Consider the following 15,114-nt stretch of genomic DNA (forward strand, 5'->3'; position numbering starts at 1 on the left):
TTATAAGCAGGGCTCAAATTAAACAAATTCTGTATCACACGTACTTTCATCCATTTTCTTGCTGTAGATAACATACTATATATTCCTTTGGAAGGTCTGCAGCAACCTGCGAATGGTCGTGGGTTTCGACTGGGATATGCCCCGTGTCCTCCCACCATAACACTTGCCGCCGCCCTACAAGCGAAATATTCTTGAGTGCGGCGTAAAACACAATTCAAATAAATAAATATATAATCAGGCACAGTGTCAGAGAAATAGCGCATATTGACAAATAAATTTCGATTTGGTTATGTCTTGGTTTGAAGTGAATTTGGACTCGCAACATCACCACTTCACAGAACCGTTAAGGACGAAGGAACATTAACATGAAGAATATATCAGGTAAAAGACCATTAAACACTGTAAATAAACATATGGTTGGCGTTATACTGTGTGACGGATACGCTCTGGGGTCGCTACATCCAACTTTAGAACTTGATGTTTAAAACCCATAAAATGGTTGGAAAAATTTTTTTAAAAAATCCATGGACCTATTTTGCTGGACAACGTTTCTTGTAAATGATTTCAGCCTTTACTTTGACATGAAAACATTTCTTCATTGAAAACACGAATATAAGCCAACAGAGTGAGCGCAGAAAATTGTATGAAACTTGACGTACTTCTTCTTGATATTCTTTATTTGTTTCGATTTCACACGGTCAAAGGTTGCATAAAACTTAGAGAGAAAAGCCTGGTTTATGGTATGCACAAATAACGGGGATATAGTTCTCTTTTTGCCAGATTAAAACTTTGAATTCGAAACTTTTAACAGTATTAGTTAGTAATTAATGATACAGTAATTATTTATTACACTGGAATGGCGTTGTTACACATCGGATGTACATGATGTAAATTTTAAAAGTTTGTGATTCAGGTGGCAGATTTTCTGCTAAACAGTTTCTTCACTGGGGTGACCGGCCTCTGAACACCAAATAATGGAGAAATAGTGAATACATCAGCCTTACAATTCTTTTAAATTATTTCCTAGTTTTTATTTTTACAGCTTGTTACAACCACACTGAAATACAGTTAGTTTTAATGACTACTTATGCCTAAGTATATGTATGGCGTAACATTAAACACCGAAAACACAGGGAGTGGTAGGCCTTTATTCAAACAGCTTCCTTTGTCTTGTTTCCATTGGTCCCATTTCCATTGACCAAGTTGAAATATTGTGAAGGCATTGAACTACAGATAAAATGACATGCATTTAATATGCTAAGTTTCAGTATATATTTGGCTGAAGTATAGACCACACATAACACCAAACAGGATACAGTAGTCACTGGGAAGAAGTGCCTGAATGAGCACAATCCTCACAATATATATATTGTGAGGTATGATATATATGTGCAGGTATGATATACATATGCAGTTTATATTTATTTATTTGGTGGTAGGAAAATGAGCAGAGCCTGAGCCTGGAGAAACCAACTGGCCTCTGCAAGTTGCTGGAAGATCTTCCCACATATGGTCGGACAGGAAGCCAGCATGAGCTAAACTTGAACTCACACCGACCTCATTGGTGTGAGGCTCCTGGGTCATTGTGCCGCTAACCATCTCGGCCACGGAGGCCTTATCAGTTTACCTTATCTGTTCTGACACCATTGTGAAAGGGATGAAAGGATACTGTTGTCAACTGAGCATGCACACTCATGAAGAAATAAATTAATTTGATCACAACACAAATAAACTTTGAACCCTTTATTTATACTTATTTAACCAAAAAATATTACAAATGAACATGGACAAAGACATATTATTTGAACATTTACACCGATAAGGCAGTTAAAGTACTTTGGAAATTCATGGTATATGACCTTAAATTTGGACCATCACAAAAATTGTACCTTGTGTCTTATTCTGAGAGTTCTATTAATGTTATAAAGGTGTTTTGGGGTTTGTTTGGAAAGTAGGACGATATCCTAAGGAATAGGTAAGTTATCGCACCAAAAGTATATCTGACAACATTTATTTGCCTCTAAAAATGAACTTTTGGGGTAAAATTTTAAGTCATTCACCTATATGTAATATATATTACACAATTTAAATATTATCACTTTCTACCTTCACTTTAACAAGTGGGCAAGAACTTTGCAATTTCTGCATTGATGTACTCATACTATCAGCAAGAATAATATGTAATGAGCTGATTATTACAAATATGTTATTAATGTTTACTCTTCTCCATATTTGGACGTTCCCGAGTATAGTCATTCGAGCATTACTGCACACAGTACATTTAGGTCTGTGAAAGGTGTAGGATGCATTTCTGTAGGAGGTCCTGGATTGATGGCTTGCATTTTGCTTGAAGTTCAATGAGATGAAGACAACGATGACAGTGCAAACTGTTCCACCATATCAGAAAATGGAGTTGTCAATCTGCCAATAAATATCACAGATGTTAATGAGAAAATATATATTTGGCAGAGCTGCATGAAGAAAACATTTTTCATCAGGCAAATCAAACACTAGAAGGAAAATGATACACCCATATATGTTTCATACACACTGAATGCAAATCCTTGTTTACGCAAACCAGAATGCCAGTTTGAAGACATGCTGTGCACTTGGTGTTGAAAGTGTCCACATCATGTCTACTGACAGCAGGTAATGCCTCTCACTGAATTAATACCCATAATCAGGAGAAATTAAGAAAACATGACTGCTTTGGTTCACAAAAAGTATACTTTTTGGTAACATTTATGGCATTTACAACTGGAATGTGGTATTCCTCTTAAAGTAAGAGAAGGTTGTGGTTTCCATCAGCAAACTGGGTAATGTGACTTGGTGGCCATGTTGAATTTAGTGCAAAACCTTTAATAGCATGCTAGTCTATATAAGTCACTAAAATTTGGAAATTGTGAAATCCTTTTTATGTTTTTTGCAGCCAGTTATTAGAAAACATTACATAAAAACTATGCTATCTGATGAACTTTGAGATGCTGATTGCAAGTCACCAGAAGTTAGCAATTTTATTTTACTACAAGTGGAAAAAATGCGATGAAAATAATTGAAAATGGATCTTTTGAAACTAAGCAAACAAAGGGTTTATACACCGGTAGCTGACAAAGACTGGAGCAAAGAAAGTATAATAAACCTTCAAATTTGTTTGTAAACTACAATTGTAAGTATTGTAGATCGAAGAAAAACAAAAGAAGAATACAATGTGAGAATAGGAAAAAAAAAGAGAAACTTGTCCCCTAAATAAATAAAGATTTCAATACAATTGCTCATCAAAGTAATTAGTGTGCATGAAATGTGGAACACTGAAGTATTTACATTATCTACACTCACAGAGCTTTGTTGAGTAAGCTTGGATGGGTGAGGTATATGTACGATAAATGTACCCTTTAGGGGTAAATTATATGAATGGAATTAATAAACAAACCTGTTAGGACAGTGGCCAAATATGATGAAATTCATGAATATTTGTTATTCAACCAGACAGCTACTACAAAAAAAAAAAGCAAAAAAAACGAAAAATGAATGTAAAAATGAACATGCTTTGTTATTATTTGTGTATTCCGTAGCTTTTATTATGTAACTTTCTTTTTTAACCTTGTGTATTTATTTCTTTACTAACTTAACTGTTGTTTAATGACATACTAATGTGATGGCAGTAACTTTTATGGGTGGAGGAAGCTGGAGAAAACCCATATGTTGTCAAATGCTTACTGTTACCAATGTGCCCCAAGCTGTGAGCGAGGGAAAAACCTTTTTAAAAAAGCAAGTTGGCGTGACGTTAAAGACTATTTATAACATTACCATTATTTATTTATATAACTGGAGCTTTATACAGTATTCAAAAATATTTGACTTACATGATGATAGCCAGTATTAAACCGGGCAAAGCTTGGGGAAAACTCACGACCATCTTCAGCTTGCTGGCAGACCTTCAAGGATACGAATATAACATTAAGAATAAAGTTAACAGAATCAATGATATGCATGAAGTTGAAAAGTAAAGCACCCTTCAAGGTCATAATTATGGCAAATTAAGATTAATACGACACACTAAATATGCAACAATTATTCATGGAGTAAGCTGGATTTTAAACTTGATGTGAGGTTACACAAAATGAACACATGCACATAAAATTTTATGAGAATGAGACAATAAGACCTGTGTGACAGATAGGTGGACAGAGTACGGGGTGGGCAGACAGAATGACAAATCAAAATTAATGTCTGTTGCTGATATTGAAGAATGTTATTAATGGCAAACAAGGCAGTCAGTGAACACCTGTAGCTCTCCTGACTGAGCAGTTCATAAAACTGTATAATGTTCAGCGAGATATGTTCAAATCCTGTCCTCTAAACCAAAATACAGCAGAATGACACAGACACATACACATGTCATTCATACATTAGATAGTACTAAGATGTCGGAATTAAATTAAAAAAAAAGGCCAAAATTATTATGTACTGTCAGAAATATGACTGTTTATTATATACATAGCAGATATAGGTTTCAGAGCAGCTTTGTGGTCAGGTCATCAAACTACATAAAGTAGAATACAGAAAATATTTAAATTCAGAAAATATTGATTCTGTGACAAATTCAGTGATCAGCGCATTTCCACAGTTTTCAAGATAAACAACTAATTTCTGCACCCTTCATTTGTTCGAACATGCTCTATCTGCATTTTAAATTTCAGCTTAATCGCATTAAACCTTGTCAAGAAAATGACACATAAACACTTTCTGTCAATCGTCATATTGCAGAAACAGTACATTAATTGAATGGTGTCTATGCATTGATAGAAAGCACATATTCTTCGTAACCATCAATGCACTGTACATACACTACATAATATGTACATATAAATGTGTCAAATGTAGTCAATCAACCTGTGGGCAATGTTTAAAGGCGTGTATGTCCTCTTCTTTTCCACACAGCTCAAGGATTTTCAGCATACTTACAGAACATACATAGCCCTTATTATACAGTCATTTTCAGCTTACAACTATAGCAGTTTTCTGTCTAGTGTCCAGCAAATACTGGGATAATTGCGATTTTTCACAGCTTAATCACAATTTAGGTCAAAAGTATACACATCAAGAAAAAAAATAAGACCGGGTTCGAGATAAGAACATCAAACTATGTTGGGTGGCATACTTACAATATTTCTACATTCATTCTAGACACAAACAGATTGTACATGCATTATGTAACATGTCTTGTAAATGTGCCAAAAAATCGTAAATCGACCTTTTATCAAATTTTGAAGCCCTGTATATCCTGCCTTAAGACAACTCAAACATTTTCAGCATACATACAGTACATATATAGTCCCTTTCACTCAGCAATCTTGAACTCTACAGGTGTATCAGTTTTCTGTCACAAGACCTACAAATATGGGGAAATTGCAAATTTCTGATCACAATTTGCAACATAACTACATCTTACAGGGAAAAAATAAGAACAAATTCGTGATCTGGACATCAAATTATGTCAGATAGCATATTTAGAATCTTGAAATTCCAAAAAACACACACACACAAAAAAACGTGATATCACTTCCTCTGTATCATGTAAAACCTAATTTGCATAAACATTGCATTCTTTCTTCCAAACAGTCTCCAGGGAACGCTTGTTACGTGTGCTAAATTTCAAGACAATCAGCCAGGGTTCTGGAGAAAATGACTCTCAAACATTTTCATGTCAAATGTATATGGCCACCACATCACATGACTTGAGGACACCCAAATCTTTACTCGAAAGAGCACATCTCCAAGTCTGTCACCTATCTAAGTTTCACGCATTTCTGTCAAGCCTCTTTCGCTTAGAAGTTTTTCAATTTTGAGAATGAAAAAACTGCAAATTTTTTGGCATGTACTACTTTCGGGTTGTTGACGTCACTTCCGGTAATGTAAAATTTGTCTGCCTGCCTTGGGATGATTGCATCTCTAGCTTCACTGGTTAAGGAGGTATACCCACTTCTGGTTTTGATAATGTCACTTCCGGTTTTGCAAAAATTGCATTTTCGGAATCAGCGTCAAAAACTGCATATGACAGGACTATTTGCAGAACATCACCTGAACAAGTGTAGACATTATTAGCAAAAAACGAAATTTGGGGTTACAAGACAATTTAACCCAATAGCAAGCTTGTACAATTTTCAACCAAGAAAGTTCTCATTCTCAAACTTAACAAGCCTAGGCTTTGTACACATTCAGTTGAAATTTCTGCTCAGTCACATCAGCCGTTCTGGAGAAGAAAATTTTTTTCAGGTTTTCATCAAAATCCAAGATGGCCGCCAAGTCACGTGACAAAATCTACCTAAAAGTTAGGATGCACAACTTCAAGTCCTACAGTCCCCACAATATGCCTGAAATATTGCCAATGCAGCTTTATGCCATAATCATTCATTCGTTCAAGTCCTACAGACAAACATGTTAAAATTTCATAAACTTCAGAATAACCATTTTCACCAGAAACGCGGCACAATTTTGGTGAGAATAATAATAAAGACAAATAATCTTAACAAACACAAGAGGGAATCAACCCGGAAAGAATGCAGAGCAGTGACTTCTTATGTTATAGATTTGTAAATCGTTGTGGTTGTAAAAGATGCCACTGTGGACTGTGGTATTTGTATACACATGGTGAACTGCATTTGGCAATCCTTGTACTGTTTGTGGCAATTGCAATCCTGTGATTGGTCAAGTCCATGTTACAGGCACTACATTCAGATTGGTTTTTTTTTATTAATTTTTTCAGTGGGAATATATGAAAAGAGCCAATGATATTAAGAGACATTGACTAATCATAATAGAGGCTAGTTTGTATAGTGTGACGGGTGCTGCAGACAACAGTGACTACTGACGTGTCACTTTGACATCTTCCCAGATTCCTGTGATTTGTTGTAAGACTGAACCTTAATTTTATGGTTGAACTGACTGACTTGACTGAAACTTATGCTGCTTTAGCACAAGGAAGCACCAATCAAATAAAACTGTCAAAAAGGAAAACTTGAGGTTTTAAATGTAAATGTTTAACTGTCAAGTGGTGCATAAGTGATAGGTTCTGAAGGTGTCAATGGATGTCGGGGATACATAACAGGTAAGTGCTTTTGGTGCATATAAACTCTGAAACTGGATATGCCTGGCAGAATAAAATTATTCAGTGGAGCTCACATTAGATATGAGATTTTGTACTTTTTGAGAAACACAGTGTTTGCCATGGCAAAAGGACAGAGAAAGAGACAGGTGTCAAGGTTTAGGAAAAGAAAAAAACTATTCAATCAGAGGCAATAAAGCAACACTCAGGCTGGTAGGAATGTGCCAAAAACATATGTACATATGAGCAACAGCAGCTGTGTGAGATTGCATGGATTGGACAAAAATTGAATGTGTGAACTTGTTGGACTGCGATCTACAGCCCTATGATGTTGGTGTACTGGCCCATTCGCTCCCACTGTCATGGACTCTTACCAGCAGGCTGAATGCCAGAGATCAAAAGCTGAGCAAAACACCTACAGACTGCTGCACCTGGGAAAGACCGCCGAGCTGTAGAATACCGCATTTGCCTACCACTGGACCACAACATCATACTGTCCTGAAGGGCTGAACTGAGATTTGAACAGCGAGGTGCCTTGGGGTGTGTGCGTCACAGAGAGGTTTGCCTGTGCTGAGTGCGGCTTCTCTTCTAAAAGTAGAAAGTTGTACCATGGAGATACTATCAGGCAAAAATTTATTTATTTAATTTATCTGATTGGTGTTTTACGCAGTACTCAAGAATACATCACTTATACGATGACAGCCAGCATTATGGTGGGTGGAAACTGGGCAGAACCTTGGGGAAGACAGACAGACCTTCCCACTTACGGCCAGAGAGGAAGCCAGCATGAGCTGGACTTGAACTCACAGCGACCCCAAGCAGGCAAAGACAATGAAAATGTCTGCTAGTTGGAATGAACCTACACTAGCAATGAAAATGGGTCAGTTACTGAACATGCTGAACTTGCATGCCGTTTGTTGCACTCATTGCAATGTAGTTTGAGACAGTCTAGTCAAGCACAATGAGGCATCAATAGTACAGATAAGGTGAAACACATAACAACCGATGCGGACAGTTCATTATACGCAGTAGCCATGGACCACTGAGTCAGTGCACCATCTGGACACACCACTTGGGGAAAAGCCATTGCAGCAGGGTGAAAGTGATGGCATTCTGTGACAATGTGTTCCCCACAAGGACAGCGGAGTGAAAGAAAGACAGGAAACTGGCTTTGTGGACGACTTTGCATCTAGGTGAAACAGTGAGTGTACAGAGGCCTACTGACAGACTCCAAGTGACATACAGGACTTCATATATAGAAACCTGACTTGCGTAACAGATGCCATTGTCCTGTGTTATCAGGGAGATCACTGTTTGTGCAAGCAGTATTTGGCTATGACTGAGAAGGATGGCAATTTAATAGATGATCCAGCTAAAATTTTCCATATTTTCAATACTTTCTTCTCAACTGTCCCCATTCTTTAATAGATATTAATAATATAAACAAGGACAATTTTGTTCAAAGTCTTGAAAAACTCAGGGAACAAGTTGAGGGAAAAGTTCTTCATGATACTTTTTACTCCATACCAAATATGTTGTATGTTTCTGTTTTACAATACCTTTAAAGGCTTGATAAAGATAAGGCTAGTGATCAATTCAAAAATTCTATATTCTAAATGTCAATTCTAAATTTCTTTCATCATCTGCCCCTATTATTGCAAAATCTTTTACCATGCTAATAAACAAATGTGTTATGACCAGACATGGTTATCCCTCTTCACAAAAGGGGTTCAAAGTTGAAAACTATCATCCAATATCTGTCCTACTCAGTTTTTCAAAAATCACTGAACGACATTTACATAACTGTTTATACGAGTATCTCTCAAATTTTAAATTATTGAGCAAAAATAAATGTGGTTTTTGCCCCTCTTACGCTCTTGTGGAACTGTATTGCTGAAAATGGTTGAACACTGGTTTACGGCGACAGATAACACTGAAGTTATTGGAACTGTACCTGTAGACTTCAAGCAGGCATTTGATACTGTTAATCACAATATATTACTTAAAAAACTTAAAGCATACAAATTCACTCAACTGCTCTTACATTCTTCCAGTGATACCTATCTAACACACAACAAATGGTTGTTTGTGGAGGAGAAATGTATAATGCTAAGGATATTAAAGCCAGTGTCTTGCAAGGCTGGTTCCATATTGCAGCCTTTACTTTTTATACTATACATAAATGATCTACCATTATTTCTAAAGAACAATTTTATTATTTCTAATTATTTCTAAAGGGGCAATCTTCCACTCATTTGGCTTGTTCTCTGTATATGCGTTTCAGGGTTCCAGACAGCAGGAGGGCAGAAAAGGGTCGATAATGGGGCGTCTTCCACTACCCTACTATCATATTATTAATATGTGTGGGGAGGAACCAAAGGAGATAACTGCATTAAAAATAGTGTTTAGTGAGTGACAATTTTGAACTTGTTGCTAGCCCTTAGACTGACTATACAATCAGGCAACGTGTGGCTTTTAGCCTTGGACAATCTGCTCTGAGTAAAACAAGCCACTTGCTGAGTACTAACAAGGCAGAGGCTTTTAACCTGGCCATCAGTAAATGAGTTCCCAAAAACAAACTTTTCTCTCAAAATTTTGAAGAGAGAACACACAGCTGCCTGGAAGAGAGGAAAACAGACAGAGCTAAACCCTCTGCCACAAAGGCCATTGTGAAATGCTTAGGCCTGAGCAACATACACTTTTATGGGAGACTTGAGGATGAGCTACACACAAGCTCTCAATGACACTAAAATGCACTGTTTTCTTCTGTCCCTGACAACTGTGTTTTAATAAAGGAAAGAACAAAAAATAAAGGAGTTCACGTTTGGGAATGTTTTCATTCATGCGTGAACGAGTTCCCCACTGATGCAGATAAGAAAATTTTGAGGGGAGTGTATGAACAGAAAATTACATTAGCAAAAAACATTTAAATGGATTATAATACCCCAAAGAAATGTGAAGATACTAGGTATGACCCAGTTATTAATATGTATACTGAAAGCAAATACATTAAATGGCACACTTGTATGACAAATACTGATAGCCAAAAATTTTTAAACCTAAATTGTTAAGATGAGTATTGATTACAGATGTACTTACAAGACAAACAACCTTACAAACTAAGTAATATGTAAAAATGAAGCAGAAACAATATGAATGAATAGGTGAAAACAAATTAAGTGACTACCCCCTGTATCAGTCAATGTTGAACTCTCCAAGAACAAGCTTGCACAGCTCCACCACTTGTGAGCACTGAGTAGTTAGACACATCAGCTTAGAGAATTGGTGGGCTCCATATGAAGGGGATAACCTGTAACAAGAGTAATTATTTTGTCACCCAAGAATTTGAAACACTGTTTAGACATTAAAATGATATTGGCAGCTGAATTACACGTGCATACAAAACAAATGATGAAATGGTAGAAAAGAAAATATGTGTGTAATAAACTGATTATTAGCGTTAGTAGTATGTAAAGTAACACTCTAGGTTATATTTATTTCTTTATTTTATTTGATTGGTGTTTTATGCCGTACCCAAGAATATTTCACTTATACGACGGCGGTCAGCATTATGGTGGGTGGAAACTGGGCCGAGCCCGGGGGAAATCCATGACAATCCGCAGGTTGCTGACAGACCTTCCCACTTACGGCTGAAGAGGAACTCTAGGTTATAGGCAGGAAAGAAAACAGCGATGGAATACACAGTATTTAAATGCTTAACATAACTAGACATAGTTCAACTAATACGTTTAAATTATACACACAAAAAAAAAAATAAAGAGTACAAACAAGCCTGAGTTTTTGAGAAGGTGCATCGATGTGACTTTAGAGTTGACAGCGTGAACTTCACAGCGCATTTGATGAGAGTGCACATTGTATGGTCCTACTTCATGCACGCTGAAACAGAGAACAATATGAATATCAGAGAAAGCTTGAAATAAAAGAACTTGAGGGTAAATTTTAATATTTGTGAGTGAAATTTACAGCAGATAACTGCCCATGCACATAACAAAATGAGAAATGAGAAGTGATTATTGCAAAATGGCTGTCATTTCCCCTTTGACCTTTATGAAACTGAATTTGAAAGAAATGTGTAGTGGTAATTTTGTAACATAACTTCATACTTATTTGCAGAATGCTGAGGTAGTTTCCAGCGAATTGAGATTACAGGTACAAGTGTGAAATACACAGAAAGTTTTCGTTTGGCCAGGATAAAATATGGTAGCCTGAATGTAATGTATGATAACAATACATCAAGTTAAGAATTACCAACTTGGAATGAGTGTACAATTTGCTTACATGTACTTATGTAATCGCTGAAGAATTTCCCTACGTGGGTGACACAAGGATTCGAACTTGGGTCTCCGCAGCCGACGTCCAGCGCTCTACCAACGGAGCTAAAGGGAAATTTCCACTAGCTACTGCTAGTATAAGCACTGGAAAGCTGCTCCTGTTACACTCCTCCCCACTTAAATCCTCCCCTCTCTCCCAAAACACACCCAAGATCACTGGCCCAGAGCTCCATGCTTCTTGGAACCTGTTGGGTCAAGGTACCAGTGGAATGGTTGAAAGATTTCACTACGTCGGTCACATTCGAACTCGGGTTTCTGCAGCTGATGTCCAGCGCTCTACCAACTGAGCTAACGGGCAATTCCTGCTAACTACTGCTAGTATAAGCACTGGAAAGCTGCTCCAGTTACACATATACACTGCCGTGGAACCCAGTTGTCAATGAAACATATGTTTGTTTACACAGCCACTCAGAACAACACCCGGTGACCTAAAGCCCCTGACTAATGCACCTTACCTACAAGATTTGTAAGTTACCGTGCCAACATACATGTACGCAAACATGTGTTGATTATATTATTCATTTGATTCGTGTTTTACGTTGCAAACAAGTATTGAAAGCCAAACTGAAGTTGAAGTATAGTTGTGAAGGGCAGCGATTGCAGGAATATGCTCTGTGCGTTGTACATGAATTATAACTAAGTTAAATTGTAATTATATAATTATAATTAAATCATAATTTAACTCAGCGACCCCACGGTGTCTTGCAATTACACTGTCTTGTAATACTGCACCCACTGATAAAATTGGGGGACGAACAGGAGTTACCAGATAACGCCCCCTAGTGGCAAAATGGGGAACTAAAGTAATTGCTGCACCAGAAAAATCAGCATTTAGGTTCATTTACCTCTCTGTTACTTATGACGTACTGGTCACTGCCAGGATCCCGGGTGCTCGAAACTATATATGAATCCTGATCCCCAGTCGGAATTTCAAGGTTTAAAATTCACACGTTTAAAGGCGAACCAAATGCGATTAAATGATTTTTTCATGCTATAAGGTACATGCATTAATAAAAATATGTTATTATTAAACTATAAATGCTCGGTACCATACCGGTACTGCACACAGGTACCTAATCTATAGCTGTACGTATGTGTAAATAATACACACGTGGTTGTTGTTTCACCATTTTCTACTTCGCTGTGAATTTGGGCTTTGTATTGTGGCATTTGATTGGTCGAATGACGCCCTGCCATGCTTTGTTTGTAAGATGTGATCTGATTGAGTCCAACAATTTGCGGTCAATCCATACTGGTAGGCCTAAATCGTTAATCACACGGCTTAGGCCTCGTGTGTCCTCGCGCTTACTTGTAAGGCAAGCGCCTCTTAGCACTATAGAACCAGATGGAAAAGACACGAAGGTCGTGGAAGGCGAACCGCGCAATACCCGTCCCCCGGGCGCGTATTTGCGCCTTCACTGGGGGAACATCGACCTATTAGGTCGCGGTTCCCCATACTCCTTGGGGACAGGAAGGTCGCATGGGTGACGAGGAATTAAACAAACTTTCTTGACTTTCGTGTACCTCGCTACCTACATGCCCCTGCGAAACACACAGAGGACGCGAAGGTGACAGTTGTGCTACAACTGCGACGTGCATCGGGTTACGAAGACTGTCGCCAAAAACGGGCGCTACCATGCCATGCAGCAACTACATGGCCTTTGATCTTGCACCAGTTTATTTAATTATTTATCTGACTGCATGTTGCTGACAGACTTTCCCAAGTATACGGCCGAAGAAGAAACCTTGCAGCAGTATCAATTAATCAATTACATATTTCAGGTGATCCGAGCATCCTATTCGGCAATATTTTTAAATGACTTCACCATTGCCAAATAGGCACGTGCGCCTTGGAGGCGCCTATATAAACCTCCGCCATGAACGTCATTTGAAATAAATTCTTGAGTATAATTATATACAGTGAAATATAGATATGAATAAATATCGGTGAAATACATACAGTATAGAATGTTGTCCCCTTGTTGGATTTCTCTTGCGGTCGAGGGCGGTTGCACTGTAGTCAGAGAACCTGTGTACATTGAGCCGTGTGACAAATTTTAGCTTCTGGATATATAGTTGCGCAGTGTATAGTGGCAGGATATCAACCTGAGGGAGGTTACGGTTTTCACATTTATGTATACCATGAAACATAATTAATATAACCGCTGCATGTGGGAATGGCGTCCCATTGTCGTTCTTGGACATGGTCTATATACCTCTTTAGCTGACCGCCACTGTCGGCCCAGATTTTCACGACATCATACACAAATATATATACGCTTGTATACTATGTATTTTGCGGATGTTTCAGATTCGAGCCTAAGTGAAAACTACTCATGTCGAATTTGGACGCTGAAAGTAAATTCAGGGTAAGTTATTGTAGAAGAAATTTCAGGTAAAATAACGGAAGGAACGTAACACATTTAATGATTAAAGTTTTGACTCAAGTCTAAGATCGCTTCGTCATCCCAGAAAACTGGTTCAGTGAAAACTGAATCCAACTCTGGTGTAAGGGCTAATAAACACCGCCAGGAGACCGATTCCGATAGCTCAGTTGGTAGAACCTTCGCTTCGCGGGCCAATCACACAGGAAGCCTCAAAAGAGGAGGCTGTAGCTTTCACGCTTGACATCCAGCATTTAGGGAACAACGACCTGTTGACCCGACGGCTTAATTACCTTCCGTAAGTCGTCTCAGTGAAGCAGGACTAGATAAAAAGAGGGGCGGAAATCCGTCCTGCTACAAGGAGTCACATTACATGTACATGCACTCTAAGAACTCCATCGTAATATGATTGAAACATTAAGTACAACGTTAAACCCAAAGCACTCACTCACACCGCCCAGACCTCACTTCAATACACCGTGCATGCGCGAAGTACAAACTTGGATGTTGGATATATTTATTTGATTAGACTGGTGTTTTACTCCCCTACAGCATTAACCTCTCCTATAATCAGGAATACTACCGATTAAATTATTTTTACCTTACGTAATACCAAGTATACGTTTTGGGAGAATTTGTATGCTAACGGGTTAGCGCATCAGCACGGCGCAATGACCCAGAAGCCTCTCACCAATGCGGTCACTGTGAGTCCGCCCTCATGCTGGCCTCCTCTCACGCCGTACGTGGGAAAGTCTGTCAGCAAATTGCGGGTGGTCTTGGTTTCCTCCTACCATAATGTTGGCAGACGTGGCATAAGTGAAATATTCTCGAGTATGGCGGAAACCACCAATCAAATAAATAAGTGTATGCTAACCAAAATATGAATTGTATTCAAAGATTCATGGCTTGAAAGAACTTCTGAATTTTATTGCTAGCATATAGGAAACAAAAACGGAACAATTGCATATGTAATTATACACTGAAAACGATCACGTTTGAATCAATGTTACCATGTCTGAATGAAAATAAACGTTTGAATAAATTAATGTAACGTCTGAATTAATGGAAAGTTCAACCAATGAAAGGCTTGAACCTTGATTTGTTCCAAAGCGATTTACACAAAACTGTATTAGCACCATGTATACCGATTTTCAAAACGATACGGTGGACAAAACAATATCACTGTAACAAAAGCACCAGGAAACTTTCAAAACCGAAACAGTCAACTTGCAACAATATTCATACAAAAATTAACAGCGACAAGGAAATACAA

At 37.9% G+C, this 15,114-nt stretch overlaps 1 long non-coding RNA gene across 5 annotated transcripts; it reads right to left on the bottom strand.

Annotated features, from left to right (window-relative positions):
- Window positions 1-1,741: 1,741 nt before the first annotated feature.
- On the bottom strand, window positions 1,742-12,585 carry LOC135477573 (uncharacterized). Of its 5 annotated transcripts, XR_010445211.1 has the most exons (8): window positions 12,303-12,585; window positions 10,895-11,002; window positions 10,293-10,415; window positions 8,979-9,059; window positions 7,480-7,693; window positions 3,864-3,935; window positions 3,431-3,493; window positions 1,742-2,421 (listed from the first exon to the last, which is right to left on the bottom strand). It is a non-coding gene; the product is annotated as an uncharacterized LOC135477573 (long non-coding RNA). The 5 variants fall into 5 exon arrangements; XR_010445214.1 differs by having other exon boundaries at window positions 7,537-9,059; XR_010445210.1 differs by having other exon boundaries at window positions 7,480-9,059.
- Between the last annotated feature and the right edge of the window lie 2,529 nt (window positions 12,586-15,114).

The sequence above is a fragment of the Liolophura sinensis genome, chromosome 11, assembly GCF_032854445.1.
Source record: "Liolophura sinensis isolate JHLJ2023 chromosome 11, CUHK_Ljap_v2, whole genome shotgun sequence".
NCBI lineage: Eukaryota > Metazoa > Mollusca > Polyplacophora > Chitonida > Chitonidae > Liolophura > Liolophura sinensis.